The sequence below is a fragment of the Lissotriton vulgaris genome, chromosome 3_1 (assembly GCF_964263255.1).
Source record: "Lissotriton vulgaris chromosome 3_1, aLisVul1.2, whole genome shotgun sequence".
NCBI lineage: Eukaryota > Metazoa > Chordata > Amphibia > Caudata > Salamandridae > Lissotriton > Lissotriton vulgaris.
Window position 1 is genome coordinate 542,896,348 of NC_141689.1, and position 14,382 is coordinate 542,910,729.

General features: G+C 43.7%; 1 protein-coding gene across 1 annotated transcript in view; it reads left to right on the forward strand.

The window, feature by feature from the left end:
• MRPS27 (mitochondrial ribosomal protein S27) overlaps positions 1-14,382 on the forward strand; it is a 393,507-nt gene that overhangs the window by 311,262 nt on the left and 67,863 nt on the right. The window lies entirely within an intron of this gene.

A 14,382-nucleotide genomic window follows, 5' to 3' on the forward strand; every position in this document is an offset into this window, starting at 1 on the left:
TAGCTTGCCTTCCATGGGGGAAGTCTGGGAGGGGATCAGTTTTTGCAATATGAGATGAATCAGCATTCAAGGGAAGGCATCCCTACCACATTAGTTACTGACAATAGGGTGCAATTGACGTAATCAGCAATGGCGGATTTCCTCTTTCATCTCAACCTAATTCATCTCAAAACTGCTCTGTACTGTCCCGAGCCAATGGTTAGTAGAGAGAGTCAATTGTATGCTTAAAGAGTGCATCCAATTAGCTAGTATAAATCAATTGGAGGTTGAGAATGCTATACAAGAAATGTTGTGGGCATACCATACCACTCCCAGCTCTGTAACAGGTGTATCTCCTTTCTCAACTTTGAAGGGCAGGAAACCCAGTACCAAACTCTTCCCAGCTTGTTTGGGAGGGGAAGACAGAATAAAGCATGAATCATCAATTGTTAAAGACAAAATCGCCCTTCGCCAAGCAAGGTGTAAGAGTTATTATAATGTCAAGCATAGCACTAAATGTCAACTGTGGCCAGCTGATTACTGAGTGTGTGTAAAAAGAAAGGATGGGTCGTGCCGGTGGTGAGTCTAAATTTTTGGAACCCATGCATATTGCGACCACTAAACAGAATGTGGCCATAATGGACAATGGGCAGTGTTGGCGTATGGACATACTGGTTCACCATAACTCTCAGTCTTTGCCCTCCAGTGGGAGCTCCTCAGACCAAGCGGGAGCAGTGACCATGGGAGAAATAATACCTCTAGACTGCAAATCAAAGGGCCTGCATGGCACAAGGACTACACAATGAACACATGAACTTGTTTGTTTTCCATGGTCTTTTCTTTTTGTTCTAGGTTTTTCTTCTTTCCTTCTGTTCTGGGTTCCCTCCCTCTCCTGTGGTTTGACCCCAGCCTTGGGGTCTCACTCTCTTTCTTGTCATCACCTTTAAAGTAAGAGTCTCCTTTGTAGACTCAAGCTTGTTATTCTTTCAGGGAAAGATGTGTTGTAACCTGGTTATTTACCCATTTGGTACATTCCCTCTCCCCTCCTCCCCTTAGAATCTTAGAATGTTCCTACAGTTTGGACTGTGAGCTTGCCTTAGAATGTTGGGTTTGTTCTTGTGAGGCAAGCAAGCTGTTTGTGATGTGGAGTAGTGGAGGCAACTAATAAATCTTATCTCCTGGAACCAGCGTGGACCCTTTTTGTACCTTACCACGGTACACTAATATAACACAATATGAGGTGAAAGAGCGAGATACAAGATTTTTTTTATATAACTGGTTCTTGTAATGGCCAAGCAGAAACTGTACGTCTGAGAAATATTTCACAGCAGTGTCTGTCTCCCAGTTCTGGTATCCCAGGGTTTCCATGCTCCTAAAACCCACCTAAGCAGATACCTGCCTAAGAGGTATACTCTAACATCATCCCATTATGGTGTCTCCTGGATCAGTTTACTCTTCCAAGAGTGTTTAGTGTTTCTTGCCGCAATATAAACACGTTTTATGTTGCCTAGCGATATATTGGTTGATACCATTGATAATGAAAGTGAAGCATATGGGTGATGCTTGTCCCGGTGCTCACAGTTCTAATCTAGAAATTGGAGGACCTTCTCCAAAGAGCAAATAATTTATAACCATTTAGTGGGATACACAGTAGTTTGCCACAATATTTTCTGTCCCCATGGAAAAGTGATTTATAGGTCAGATTCTTATTCTTGGTATTGAATAGCCCCTTAAAAGGCACAAAGCAAGGACACCTAATGTTCAGATAAAAAAGGATAATTGATACGACCAGTTCTGAAGGGACTAAAACCTTGAGAAATATACCTCTTTAACTAATGCCGTTCTCGCTATGAACATCACAGGAAGAGATTCCAAGGGTGATCCAGACTGTGCTTTAGAGAATCTAGTAAAGTGAAATGTTCCTTTACTAGAAAATAAGGTTCTGTTCTAGTAATGCACGCCCAAGATATAAAAATCCATCCATCTCAATGCACATGGCTTGTGTCCAAGCAGAATTTAGTTATTCCCCATGCAGCGGATATATTTCAGATTCCAGCTATTTAAAGAGGATACATGAATATTCCTTAAACCTGTCCAGAATCAACATTACTCAGGCACATGGCCAGCTTTGGGTTACTGAGGTAGACAATAGGATTATCTCCATATAATGATATTTGTTCCGCCAACCAATTCACTCTGCCTGCCTGACTCATTTGATCCAAGAAAAAGTGGCTTGATGACCAAGACAAAGTGCAAGGTTGACAAAGGATATTGCTTCCTCTGGCCAAGTTCATGTCCTGTTCGTGTGAGTCCTTGATATTGGTGCCTTACACAGAAGCCAACGATATGTTTGCAATGTAGCGCCAAATTCATTTTTCGAACAAGTAATCCTGTACGAAACATGCAATTTCTATGTTTATAGAGAACCCTGCAGCCTATGTGTTAGGGCTAATACATTGTGAAGGTGATGATATTAGTAGAGTGCTCCGACACAAAACCATTTTAGTCAGGCTGTATGAAGGGGTCTAATACTCTAGTATCCAGCACTTAGGCTAGCACTTTTGCCACTACGTTCATAAGGGTCATTTGTCTGTAATACTTCCCACCACCATGATCACTGTTTCTTTCCAAGACATTTTCTGTCTGTTTCAAAATAAATGCATGAAAGGAAAGAATATTTGTAAAAATTCACTTCAAGAACTCCTCCGGAAGCCCGGTCGACCTAGGAAACTTACCAAATTGATGCCAACTGAGGACATCTCCATATTTGGTCACACAGCACAGGTCCCTCAAGCAAGTCCTGCTCTGAAAAAGGCAAGCAGCGCACTGGAAGATCTGACATAGTCTACACACTGTAAAATCTTTCCTGTAGAGAACACAGCACTTTCTTCGATACTGAGAATTAGTATCTAACTGCTGTGTAGGGGTGTGGTCTTGATTCGTTTGCCAAAGAGGCCTTGCCTGTCTCACAAGAGCTCTACCTCCTTCAGCAGATGGCATTTCGTTTCAGACATTGTTCTGATGGCTTCAGGTTTTGGAAAAGCAATAGTAACTCATTTAAAGCTGGTATCCTGACCTAGTATTCACTGTGTTCTTCTTGTTCCAGTTTTGCAGATATTCTCTTAGCCATTATCCTCATTGGATGTCCATAAAGCGATGTCCTAGTACTGAGCTACTTATTTTGTTTCTTGAGCCGTTTTAAAATACTACACTTGAGGTTCCGTAATTCTGAACCCGTTTCATAAAGGTTATGGTATCGCCATGAATTTGGTAGTAGTGAACCGTAAATGGCGAGTACGAATGTTTTCGTCATGTTCGATCGATGGATTCACTATGTATTCGGGGATTTTGTTCTGAACCCTCGGGTTCCATTTTGTGTACGGCAGCCATTTTGTGGTTACCCTCACATAGGCCGATGACTACGGCCGAACGAGTCTTTGGGACACGTACACCTTTAGCTGACTTCTAGATGACCTGAGCGAACTGACCCCGTTGCCTGAAGCTAACCTTGCTAAGCCAGTTCCTTGTCCGGTAGCTGGCCAGATAAAGATCAAAGAGCAGGACATAGTTGAGTTTATTGTACACACACACACCCATCAAATGCACAACAACAGAGCTGACTGACATTTTAGGAGCAGGAAGCCTAAGTTTTTGCATTAAAATAGGAGACCCTTTCTCCTTCGCGGGTGTACTACTGTATAGGCCCCCAGGATATGCCAAGCAATTCCTAGAAACTATAGGGGAAGCACTTAGTGGCCAAACTCTCAGGTTCGCAAACCTCACTGTACTAGGAGATTTAAACTTCCACCTAGACGATCCCAATGATAAACACGCAGCTGATTTCAATTAAATCAGCTGCGTGTTGATTTCAATGCACATCTCGGAACCCACTCACTCTGCAGGACACATACTCGACTGTATTGGTACCAATATTGAGATGATGAATGTAAAATCCCCATTACAACAATTATGGACGGATCACAAATTCATAGAATTCAACTTTAGCACTAATGAAACTGAGAGAAGGAAGAAGGTTTTGGACATTAAGGATAAACGGGTACCCTGCTGGGGCAAAATTATCGAACATCCTGACCTGCAAAACTGGGCTAAAGACAATAAACCTATCTTTACAGGAAATACACAGGAAATACACTCACTGACAACCAGAATTTTGAAGGTTGGATGAATACGATAGGAAATAAGATCACAACCACAAGAACAGGCTCTAAATCTAACAAAGGAAAGTTTTCGGCACCATGGTTCACAGGTCAGCTCAAAGATATGCTAACCAATGTCAGAATTCTAGAAAGAAAGTGGGAGTGTCACTATGAACTAGAGGATCAAAGAATTTATAAGACAGAACGGAAACAATACCATGCCGCTATCAAAAATGCTAAAGCAGCATATTATACGGCACAGATTGAAGCGACAGGAAATAAACAAAAAGAATTATTTAATATTGTGAACAGCTTCAGAAATCCCAAGGCATTAACGCAAGATATCCCACCGTCTCAAAATCTATGCGATAAGATAGCTGATTACTTTTCCCAGAAAATAGACACTATCACGAAAGACTACCCAATTTTCAAGCAAGAGAAAGCCGATGGCGAGACCAATACTAGCTCTCAAAAACACGGCTGGTGCACCTTTGAACCCATCACTCTGGAAGATATGCATAAGGCAATATCAACTATGAAATCTGGATCCCCTTTTGATCCATGTCCCCCTACACTGCTGCAAGCAATAGTAAATGAAACAAACCCTGGAATAAATTCCATCATTAATGCCTCTCTCTCCACAGGCGAGATCCCGTCCAACTGGAAAGTAGCAGCAGTTAGACCCCTACAAAAGAAAGCTATGAAAGATCCAGCCACTCTTACCAACCTACGCCCCATCTCGCTCCTTCCAATTCTATGTAAGCTGGCTGAATCCTGCGTAAATAAACAACTGATGACTTATCTGGAGGAGAATGAAATCCTCCACCCATGTCAAGCAGGCTTTATGACACACCACTCGACAGAAACAGCCCTACTTTCTACCACCGAAACCATCCGTGCTGCACTGGATCAGGGCAAGAGGGCGGTCCTGATCCTTTTAGATCTTTCTGCAGCATTCGACACGGTATCCCATGCTATCCTTTTACACCTCCTAGCTAATGCAGGCATAGCAGGAACCGTGCTCGAGTGGTTCAGAAGTTTTTTGGCACACAGGCGTCAGGTTATTATGCTAGGTCAATTCCGCTCCAAAGAGAGAATGCTGACAACAGGGGTTCCGCAGGGTTCAAGTTTGAGCCCCACATTATTCAACCTTTATATGGTCCCCCTGATCAAACTTATCTCCACGTTTGGTATTGACTCTATAGCTTACGCTGACGTCACCCAGTTAATTCTAACATTGGATAAAAATATGACGAATGCCGAAATCACCCTGAAAGAATGCCTCTCGGCAGTATTTGCATGGATGACTAACAATCATCTAAAATGTAATTCTGCCAAAACAGAAATAATACCTTTCGGCCCTAACAACTGCTTCTCCCCTCAATCTTGGTGGCCTAAGGAGGCAGAGGCTCCACCAAACACTATCAATGCTGCAAGAAATCTAGGGGTTAAATTCGACAATACTCTGTCTTTTAACCAACAAACCAGAGAGGTAGCTGGAAATTGTTTCAATATTATCAGAGGTCTAAGAAAATTTTTCAAACTGCTCCCTCTGAGTGCCAGACGGACTGTTGCAGTGGCACTGATTACATCCCGGATAGACTACTGCAACAGTCTGTATGCAGGGCTTAATAAATCTGCCCTTCATAGACTGCAGATGGTACAGCATGCCGCAGCCAGACTTGTTCTAGGTTGGGCAAGAACATCTTCAGCCTTTGCCGCGCTAAATACATTACACTGGCTCCCAATACAAAAGCGCATTCTGTTCAAAGTCCTGACAATCTCCTTCAAAGCTTTCCACCACCAAGGCCCAGTCTATCTACAAAAATAATTTCAACAATATCATCCTGTACGCGAACTGAGATCATCCTCATTAAATCTGCTCACCGTCCCAAAGTTCAGGCTGACGATGAAAGGTGGTAAATCCTTATCCGTGATTGGATCGAAAGCATGGAATAAATTCCCCCAATCTCTTCGTGCTGCCAACACAGAAATAAGTTTCAGGAAACAACTAAAAACCTGGATTTACTCACTACCAGACACAGTATGTCGAACCCTAATAGGATCCTCTCCATTTCTCAAACGGTCTAGACATTGTCATCTGCTAGACACAGGAAGTTTTAAGCGCCAAGATACTCCTCGGAGTGATAGTGCGCTCTACAAGAACCCAATCATATCACATCACATCTTGCTTCTCATCTGTTTCTGTTCCTTCTTTTATGGTCTGTTTATGGTTTGGGTTGTGGTCTTTTACTGTGGGTTCGTCCGGCCTGTTCGATCAGGAATGTTGGGTTACCCGTGTAATTGATGGTGGGCTGGACAACTGAAAAGTGGGTTTGTCGTCATGCGATACCTTTTGCAATGTTACCTATGATTGGACAATTCGTAAATAATGGGTGTTTGTCAGGAATGTGATTTTTAGCATAAAAGACGATGTCTCGCAATACCAAAATTGAGCAGTCTCTAGCGAACCTACTTGTGTCGTACTTCGTAGACTTTTGTTCCTGGTTTCAGCCAATAAATTTGATCTTTGACGTCACCGAGAAGTATCCTGTGTCTCTGTATTCTAAGACAGGTGAACTCGAAGACATTGGGCGTCCCCCTGGCGCCGCTGGGTTCTAAAACCCGGTTCTTCACACTTCCTAAAAGTATACGGTTTTGTACCTAAACCTTGAAGGACAGTCCGCATTGCTGCAGCCCCATCATGCGCATGGGTGTTAACGTGTACGCCACACTGTATGTTCACGGAAATCTTAAACTAAAGCTGTCTCGAGAACAGAAATTAATGCCTTTGCCTTGAAGGCCTACCTTTATGAGAAAAAGTAAAACTGGTTCTGATATACTTTCACTAGCTCCAAACCTCATCAGCCTGCAGCAGATGACAGCTGTGTGGTAGTGAAGAAAGTGGCAATGGACATGTACTCCGTATAACTTGCTGTTTTTCCTGAATAATACTTGCGACAATGGTTGTATTTATTACTTAACTTTGAATCACACTTGGACTTCCCCAAGAACTTTTACATTTTGAGGCATAGCTGCTGTTGCCGTTGTTTGATTTTACTGCAATTTGAACCTAGTCTAATTTTTTTGTCTTTTTTAACTATGTAAATTAAGTAAAAAGCTGTACTAAAAATAATTTCCTCTAAATGGGGTGTATTGCCTTACTGTTTCTAAATTATATCAGCATGGTGCTGCCAACCAGGAATGATTACTTCACTAGAACCAAATTACCAGTCAGTGCTCTTGTTCAGTGATAAACTGTGTGGGGTCCGTTCACAAACAGCATTTTGTAGTACTACAAAACATATAAAATGATATTCACAAACCTACTTGCGGAGGTTATGCCTCATTCTCTTCTATACCTATATGTGCAGAGTTTCAACACCCATAGGAATATTTTTTAGAAATAAATGTAGGAGACACATGGCTGCGGCTCGACAATGGGGAATACCTAGGAATAAAAAGAAGGGAAGAGGTTTGGGGGCAATAGGTAGTGGTTAAGGGATGCTCAGGGAAGGGTTAGGGAGGAATGGCAACCCATCCTCAAAAGAGTAATCCTACATCTTTTCACCGAGTACACTTGTACAGTTACTACTTGTAGGAGAGTAGGGTCTGCTTCCTATGGTTACCCCCACTTTTTGCTGTGTTTCACAGATTTTTCGACTTTAGTATGGCTGTGGCCCTGCTAATCAGGCCCACAGCCTAGCTGTTCTCTCTCTAAATTGATACCATGTACTTTAGGTACATACCAGATTGGTTACTGGGTCACCCTTGTGAGCCCCTGTATATGGTACCTTAGGTACCCAGAGCATAGGGACCCCAGAGGCCTACCAGGGGCTGGAGCATGTATTGTGCCAGCCCTGGTTAGCCTTCCAAACTGACACCACAGGTCTGCACTTGAAGCCTGGGTAAGGTGGTGTAAGCACCCTTTACTTCGATATAGTGTACCTATAAATACCTTTATATATAAACACATAGTAACCTATAAGTCACTTCTATGGCTGGCCTTGACAATCCTGGTGGCAGAGTCCTTGATTTTCTGTGAGGGTGCCCTAGCAAGAGCTGAGCCCCTCTGCAGCTTTCGGAACCATGTCCTTATAGCTGTTCTATGATATAGCCATACCATATACTCTTAAGTGTTTTATAATCCTTGCGGTTAATGCTAACTTTAGTTTGGCTTTATCAAAACATGTTGTGCAAGGTGTCAAACACTTTGGAATACTACCCTCCACCCCCCACCCCCACCCCCTCGCCAGTTCTGGCGGCGGGGGTAGCATTCCACCCTTCTAGAGGGAGAAGACATGTAGTTACTAGTAAACCCTGTTAAAGTTAAACAGAGCCCCATCATCACAAAATGGATGCTGCTGCCACAGACACGAGTCTGCCTTCCTGCTGCTGGACAAAACTCCGGTAGGGGAGGCCTGGACAATAGGTTTCCTGTCCAGGGAGGTGCTAGCACCTCCCCAGACAGGCTTTGGTGTATTGGGGCAAGGTGGGTTGCATTCAGTGAATGCTTTTCAGACACTGCCTTTGCATTTCCCAGTAGTTCAAACCGGTTGCTGGGGCACTCAGCCCCAGCTCTGGCGCGAAACTGGACAACGGGGAAGGGGTATAACCACCCCCTCCCTAGGTCCACCCATAGGAGGTACATTAGAGTTAGTCCAACCCCTAAACTTACTATAAGTATAGAACCCCAGTCCCTAGGACTTTAGATTACCCTGGACCAAACTCTGCAACATATATCTTGGACCTTCGACATTCCATATCAACTGGAAGAAGGAAGAAATCTCCCTTGTAGTCAAGGAGAGGCCAACCTGTTCAAACAAGCACCAACTGCATCTTTGCCGGTCTGCATTTTCGAGGCTCCCACCGGATCCTGAAGAATCTACGACACAGGACACAGACTTCCAGACATCTCTGAAGCTGACCTAAGCTCCCAGCAAAGCTGAGACCCGTAGCTGACACGAGAGACATGGGACCAGAACGCCTGGTCATCCTGCATTTATGCAACTGCACCTATTTCCTGAGGTATCCCGAAGTTGTGCATTGGGGTATTTGAAGCCCCTGCCCCGAGCTCCTTTTGCACCGAAGTACAAGGGCCAGCACTCCAAGAGTGTCCCTTGAATCCCCTTTCTTCACCGCAGCTCGAGGCGCCTTCGCGGTTCCTAGTCCGTTGGCTAGTGAGTCCCCACGAAGGCCAATCCTTTGTTTCTTGAGCTTTCCTGGTTGCTCCAGATGTGCTTCCACTCCTCTCCAAAGGAGGAGTCTCTCAGACCTTGCTGGTCTGCACCGAAGCCAATCTTGTCATCTTGCGTGGGTTGCTGTTGCCAAGGCTTGTTGGGTACAATCCGGATTCCGACACCGCAGTAAGCTAGATCCTTCGTGGGATAACTCGAATCCTGCTCCTGGTCATCGTTGACACCTCCTGGTCCTCGTGGCTGAAGAATAAAGCTTCACCTTTTTTACCTGAAATCACCCGACATCGGCTGGCATCTTCTCCTCGCCATCCTGGTCACTGAATAGACTCTGCTTTCAGGTTCTTCACATCTCCGATCCACCCTGTGATCCACCGGACACTTTTCCTCTGGTCACCTGCAGCATTTCTTCGCAGCTCTCCATAGGAATCGACAACGAAACCTGACACCAAAAGACACCTATGCACCCGGCTTCCCTGGGTGAGGTAACACGAGTACTCCAGTGCTCCCATGGGTCTTGACTCTCAAAGTGTCCTAGTCTAAAACGGTTCCATCGTATTTCACCTCTAGGTTCCCTTAATCTTTAAAATTGTAACTTGTTTGTTCTCCATAGAAAGTCAATGGTGATCCGAGGCTGTGTTTAGACACTGCACGCGCCCCTGTGGGCCTCCTACATCCTAACCTTGGGTGGTTATAGGTAGCCCCAGCGGTTCTACAGGCCCTAGGCCTAATTTCTAACTCACACGTGGTTCTTATGCCACTATTTTAGTATATGGTTTGTGAGGCTCCTAGGGCATAATGGATACTGTGCAACTTATCGTATGCTAATTAAGTTCCTTGTATTGTACTTTTACCTCTGACCTCATAAAGAGTCCAGAAGGGTTGTGTTTAGAATAAATACATATATATTTGATATATACCTTGTGTGGTGTGCTTTCATTTGATAATTCAAGAGATTATAATTGGTAAAACAACTAACTTAACTCGCCTCCAAGTCTTAGCCTGAATGCTGCTCTCCAAAGCTACCACTAGGATAGCTTTCTATAAAGGTTGACTTTAAACCTACCATCTATAAGGGTCGTTTGGACTGGTACAAGGTGCCCACTAGAATAGTGGACATCATATGCCAGACCAACTTCTTACACTACAGCCCAAAATGGACCCAAAACAAGAACAGGTAATGGAGGTGGGGAAGAATATTCATTTTACAAACATTAATTCTGGCCATCCATGACACAAACAGTCCCTTCCATTGCGAGAGATCTGAGAAGATCTGAAATTTCAGACAGCGCTGGTTAAGTCCCATCCAGTCTGAAATAGAGATGGAAATAGTTAGACTTAAGTATCTATTTGATGCCTTGGCCAGTACCAATGGGGTAAATGCTTTCAATGCTGTAGGCCGCCTGATGATATAATAAAATTAAGGATTTCGGATTTTCAGGGAGCGTGGTCTGCGTCTGAGCACAATGGCAGCTTGATCCGACTGCTCTGCACCCAATCTCTGCTTTTATGGGCCCAACAAGCCTTAGGGGGGCCCAATCTCTGCTTTTATGGGCCCAACAAGCCTTAGGGGGGTGTAGTCTGCGTCAGAGCGCCATGCCAATCTGATCCAACTGTTCTGCACCCGATCCCTGCTTCATTAGACCCACACACCTTTGACGGATGATAAGGACTATCGCTGCAAGGGGACGATCTGTACTTTTCAAGCCCACACTAACAGCTCACCAATTTACCCAGATACAGAGGATTCCAACAGCTTTTCCCTGCCTCCCCCCTGTACCCGGGCAAAAACAAAAAGGTGACCACCATAGGTGCTGTTGATGCTTGCAATGACTGCCGAGGACTACAGCCATGTAGACGGCTATAAGAATTCTGCAGGATTCCCGTTTTAAACACCGGACCTGAGTAGAGGACCCCGCCTTATCCTCCCTAGTAAACAACAATACTACCACTGTGCAGACGACTGACACAAGTCACCTGTGCTTTCATCACAGCTGCCGGCTCTTACCTCTTATGCTCGTGATCTCTGCGAGGGCAACCCTGGGGGCTCGGTGACCTGTCCACATCCATCCTTCGGACCCCAGAAGTCTTTTAACGCCTTAAATGAGCCAATTCTGGTGATGTCATTGAACATCGCACAGAAAGCTTTTGATGATTTATTGGCTGCATCCTTCCAGGCATATATTGATAGATCCCTTTCCCGGGGCTGCCCACACCACTACGTGCTAACTCACCTGGGCAATAGTTCATGAGAGTCTCTGCTATAGTGTATGCTTTGCAAAGCCTTTGTTAGCCCTCTCTGCTGGAACCTTCGCATTGTCTGTCCTCATGATTACTTATAATAGTAGATCACTGAAGTAAAGAGTCTAAATATATAAGAGACACTAAAGATACCAAACCACCCTGAAACGTACCAAGGCAGAGCTACCATTACCGAACTCACCAGTTAAGCCCAAAACTGACTCAAATGCAAGCTTGGCCATTATACTACAAGGACTTGGCGCTCTGCATGATCTAGCGCAAGACACCAAGACCAACACTGACAATGTACATCAAGACATACAGACATTGCTCTACAATCTTAAGGGCTTGGCAAGCAGATTCACTGAAGTGGAATCCCGAATCGGTGCCTTTGAGGACTCCGCCATTTCAAGGAAGAAACATGCGGATATGACAACCCATAAGGTGGACACGAGAAAGCTATCTGAGCTTGAAGACCGCAGTCGTAGAGGCAACCAGCAGATCTTTGGTCTTCCTGAGAATGTGGAAGGTGATGCAAATTCGTGTGCTGAATTTCTGGAATACTGGATACCACGTACCTTTGGGATCAAATTTGAAAAAGACTTTAAAATAGAGAGGGACCTATGGGCAAGCAACAGATTAACCCTGGCAACACCTCTCAAAACCCGAGAATGATAATCTTCAGACCCATGCGTTGGTTATCATCACACCGAAACGATCCTTTCCCACATAAAAAAATCCAGCACATACAATGGAATAGTTCCAAGATAACTATTGCTCTGGATTACTCTAAAGAAACAGTATCCATTCGGAAAGGCTTTTTGGCCATTTGTCAGTCATTGAGAGATCTCTCCATCCCCTTCACTGTTGCATGTCCTGCCAAGTTCCACATTGTATTCAAGGGGAAAACAATGATCTTTACTGACCCAGTGGACTTGCAATAGTTCATAAACTCTTCAACTCTTTCAGACATGGTAACGTAGCTACTGGCGAGGATGCCCCCCACTCCCCTCCTGTTTCTTTTGCTTGTCCATCTTATTCCCTACGTCGATGTTGTTAGCAAATATCTTACTGGTTATACAGGCTTTCCCCATGTTGTTTGCAGAGAGTGTATACCATGCTTTATTCCTCTCTGGATTAGAACACTCAGAATGTTTTTTTCATTAATAACCAGATTGATAGTTGTGTTTACAGTTGCTGTTATAGGCAGAATTTACTTAAGTTGTTGCTTTTGGGCAACAGGGGGTATTAAGCTTTGTACTTTTCTACCTGAGCCAAATAAGTTCTTATTTAGTGCATCTGGGTGGGATTGACGGTATTAGGATTGGTCTACTCATGGACCAGCACATCCCAACTAGTTAAAGGGTGGGGAAATGTGAGATTGCCGCATTTCTGGGGTAAAGTGGGGAGTGGAGCTGATTATGGGTTTCTTTTGGGGTTTTTTGTTACCATTTGTGTGTCTACTCTTCTTTCTCAATCCCTTTTAACTTTGTTCTTTCTCTTCCCTCTACATTACAGAATATTGCGGAACTACCACATTACATTACTTCAATAGATGGTATCCTACTTTTGTTAGCGACATTGTCTTTATCAATGTCTCTCACAAATGTATTAACTACTCCCACATCTTATCTCTCACCTTGACTCACACTCCAATGCATGCTTACACAAAGGGACGAAAGCAACACTACCCCATATATTTTGGGTATATATATTTTGCACATGCATCTCAACATACAGATCCATAATATCCTCGTCCCTTAGAATACTCTCACTAAACACCAAGGGCCTGAATCACCCTATCAAATGCAAAACGATAGCGGACTACTGTAATGAATTGAAAGGTGACTTCATACTATTACAAGAAATGCACCTTTACTCCATTTGAGATGCTGCATTTTACAGTCATTTGATAGCGGATATTGGGCTCTCCCCAGCAATACAGAAAAAATGGGGTTCTCACTATAATATCTAAAATTTAAAAAAATCATTGTACTATCTTATTCACATGCTATCAGCAGGGCAGATGACTTAAATCCAGAGCAAGGAAATGGAATGAAGAATTCTTTATAGTAAATGTCTACGTCCTGAATGACAACTCAGTGGTATTTTGGAAAGAGCTTGATAAACAACCAGCAGAGTTGCCTGACCACCTAGAAGTAATTCTGGGGAGGAGATTTTAGCCTTCCGATGGACGGGACTCTGAACAGATTGTTGTCCCATATATTTTTTGGTAATAGATCGCATCGACAAATGAGAACATGCTGTGAAAATAACTATTTAGTTGATGTCTGGAGACTACATAACCCATCAGGTAACAACTACACATTCTACTCTTCACCACATCACTCCTTTTCCAGGATTGATAACATAATGGTTAGTAAACGACTGTTCTCTATGTCTCATACCTCTAAAACAGAACCAATAGTAATGTCAAATCATGCCTATGTATCCCTTGGCCTCGAAATTGGCTACTCCTCTCCGTCCTTTAGGCATTGGTGTCTAAACAATGACCTTCTTTACGAGGATGCAAGTAGGGAAGAAGATGTGGTAGCGATTGGTCATTTTTTGAAAGAAAATCAGGTGGACGATACTCATCCCACCACTAAATGGGAAGCGCTCAAAGCCACCCTTAGAGGTCTCATGATTCACCTAATGTCAATTAAAAACAAATCCATGTCCAAACAGCCATCTGGAATTTGAAATACTGATGCTGATTCATCAACTCAGGCATTCTAAGGGCTCGGTTAATCTAATGAAACTAAGCAACTGGCAGTATGAGTACAGCAAAAGAGCACAAAAGTGGGTGG